This window comes from Pinus tabuliformis, chromosome 5_2 (genome assembly GCF_031772625.1).
Source record: "Pinus tabuliformis cultivar Carrire ecotype Pingquan chromosome 5_2, CPIR1, whole genome shotgun sequence".
Taxonomy (NCBI): domain Eukaryota; kingdom Viridiplantae; phylum Streptophyta; class Pinopsida; order Pinales; family Pinaceae; genus Pinus; species Pinus tabuliformis.
Window position 1 is genome coordinate 437,099,995 of NC_142306.1, and position 3,107 is coordinate 437,103,101.

At 36.6% G+C, this 3,107-nt stretch overlaps 1 pseudogene; it reads right to left on the bottom strand.

The window, feature by feature from the left end:
- Positions 1-847: 847 nt before the first annotated feature.
- On the bottom strand, positions 848-2,492 carry LOC149159532 (putative pectate lyase 5; annotated as a pseudogene).
- Positions 2,493-3,107: the final 615 nt, after the last annotated feature.

Below are 3,107 nucleotides of genomic sequence, written 5' to 3' on the forward strand. Positions count from 1 at the left end.
TTAGGTTAAAGTGAGCTTCATGGATGACAAAGAATCCAAGGGTTGAGGTGAAAAGGTTCGGGCTACCAGAGCTTGCATGTAAAGCCTATTAAAATGGCTCTCACACCATCTAATATTAGGGTTGGCTTAAGGAGGACGGGAATTTTGCCTCTGAATTATGATTGTCTTATGCCCGATATTGGTTGTAGCCATGCGTTTCATGTTGGTGGTCAATAAGAAGGGCATGTACAAGCACATGTTGAAGCACAAGAAGAAGTGGATGAAAAAGAAGATGTAGTTGTGGTTGATAATATGATTTCCCTCCCTCAAGGACACTTCTATGTTGTTGAAGATGAACAATTAACATAAACATGGTATAATCATGAACCAATTGACAATAACATGAAGGTTGTTCTACTAACTGAAGCACATGGAAGTTCTACATGTTATATTCTTAATTACTCTATTGATCATGCAACTAATAATGAGAATGTGGTTGAAAATTTCTTAAACGTTTTGATATAAAAATGAATCACTTATATTTATAAACAAAAAGATTTTATATTTGTGAAATTGAAAAGGTAATAAATATCAGCTACACATCCATATGATGGATAACTTAGGATAAAAGTTAATGTGAAGTAGTTGCTCCTCATTATTAGCTAAAATTGCAAACCATGCATAGGAGGGCCGATAATTTTTGGAATTGAGAACTTTGAGAAGGGGGGCATTCAAGAAGACACAGTTTTGAAATGTAATGACAATGTTTGTGGGAACTCAAATTCAAGAAGACATTGTTTTGAAAATAAATGAAAATGTTTGAGGGTAGTCAAATTCATTCGTGATAATGGTTGGCAAGACGATGGAATTAGCAGGCAGTTCTTTTCTTACACTAGAGCACGCCTACATTCCTGGTGAGCTTTTCCACGAGGGATGAACTCTTTGGTCTGGCACTATATGCGGTTTCATAGGTCGAAAGCACCTGCGATCCTGATGGCATGAAATATGCACCATTTAGCAGCACATCATCTTCTGATATCCAATTCCACTTTTTCCATTCACTTTTTGTGGCGTTTTGCCTCTTGGTTACTTCTTTAGCTAAGGGATTTGCAGATGCCATGAATCTATTTTCGTGACTCAGTATGGTGGGGTTTTAACTTCCACCGATGGCATACATTCCCCACTTAGTGTAATCATTTTTAAACACATGGAAGTATCCAAATCAACACCTACATCCAATTAATTCAATATTATAATAGCTATTTCATACTTTTCCTTCGCAACAAAATTCAAAATAAGGTGGGAAATGAATGAAATAACAATTAAATTATTCACCTTGGCATTCGTTGGACGAGACCTTGGCCAAAATGGTTGAGTGCAACCGTTTCCTACATAACTTTGTCATGATGGTGGTCGCCACTGTGACCCAATAGCATCACCCACCATTGGAGAAAAGCAGAGCATTGTGAAGGTAGAAGATAAGGAATAAAATAAAGTGAATTTCAATTAATGAACGAATGAGTATGTGAAGTCACCTCGTTGTGGCGAGTGGAATAATTGTTGGAAATGTTGATATAGGTGGATGACTTCATTGCGTCGATGAGGCCATCTTCGCAGTTAGACATAGAGAAATGGTCCACCCATATGTGCCTCACTGTCGAGATGGAAATCCCATCTCCATGATTTATTTTTCTCAACCCACTCTTTAGAGTATACATATTTACTGCAGCGTTTCCTAGACTTTTACAATAATGAATGTGGATGCCATGAATGATTATGCTTGTTGCTTCTTTTATGGTGATACATGGGCCCTTACCAATGTGGAGTTTGGCACCTCGTCCATAGATTGTTTTGAAGCTGGGAATAACAAGCTCTTCCTTGAGCGGATGAGCATGTCATTGTGGAAGATGATCCACAGCGACTTCATCTAAATCACGGCATGACGCAGTGTAACATGGGATGGATTCATGGCATCATCACTGGCATTTGTAACCACATAAAACTTGTCCTTTCTACCTCCGATGGCATGCTTGCCAAATCCAATGCCGCAATCTGCGAGTCATTTTCTATTGCACTTCGAATTGCAGTCGCAGCGCCAACAGTCATCAATAGGATTACCCGTTGCACATGACAACACGCTAAGCTCCTCTCCTCCTCTTGTACTCTTCTTAATAATGCTTCTGCTTCTATTTGAATACGCATACATTGAAGCATTCAGTGTGAGTTCAGCCTCCAACAACAAATAATTAAAAAAAATAACAGAAAGATTGACAAAATGGAATGTAATGTTGCATTGAGCAATTTACTTACTCTTGAACTATTTTCGTTCCGCTGCTCTCATCTTTCTCCACAGGAAACATGGACCTACTTATATTTCCTGGTGCCTCTACTATGTTATGTCCCATAAACTTATCTCCATATTTTGATCCAAATGGCTTTGGCGCCCTGCCATGAACGCAACGGAGTATTCCTATCAACAACATGCAGCTCAAAATACTAATTGGATTGCTCATTTTGACAACTGGGACTCAGCTTTGTCTTCTCAATAAAACAACAACACTAACAACACTACTGGTGGTTGCTTCTGCTCTGAGCCACTCTTGCATATGCGAGGGCCTTCTTATAGTATCTACGTTTTGTTGTTACTATCATGATTTCATCACACTTGGTGAATTGCACTATGAATGTAGGGACATGCATCCACTCGAGGGAGATGTCAAACGTAAGCTGGGAATTTATATATAGATATATATATGTATAATAATATATATTAACATTATTAATTTTTATATTTCAATCATTATAATAATAAACATATATATTTCTGGTAAATGTTGTATTTTATATTTTGTATTGACTCTAAATATGAAAAAATATACTATAGCCATTGTCTATTCATACTTATTAATTTCGCACTAGGTAAATGTTTATAGCCAAACATGTATTACATTCTTTAAGTTGTAGGAAGGTAATCTAATTCTTTATGCAAAACACTTCCCCTTTTATAGAGAGAAATAACAAATGACAAACCATCCTAAACTCACATATTTATAAATATGTCATCATTTATATAACATACAATATTTTCAACATTCAATATATCCACATTTTATTAAATACCAATATTA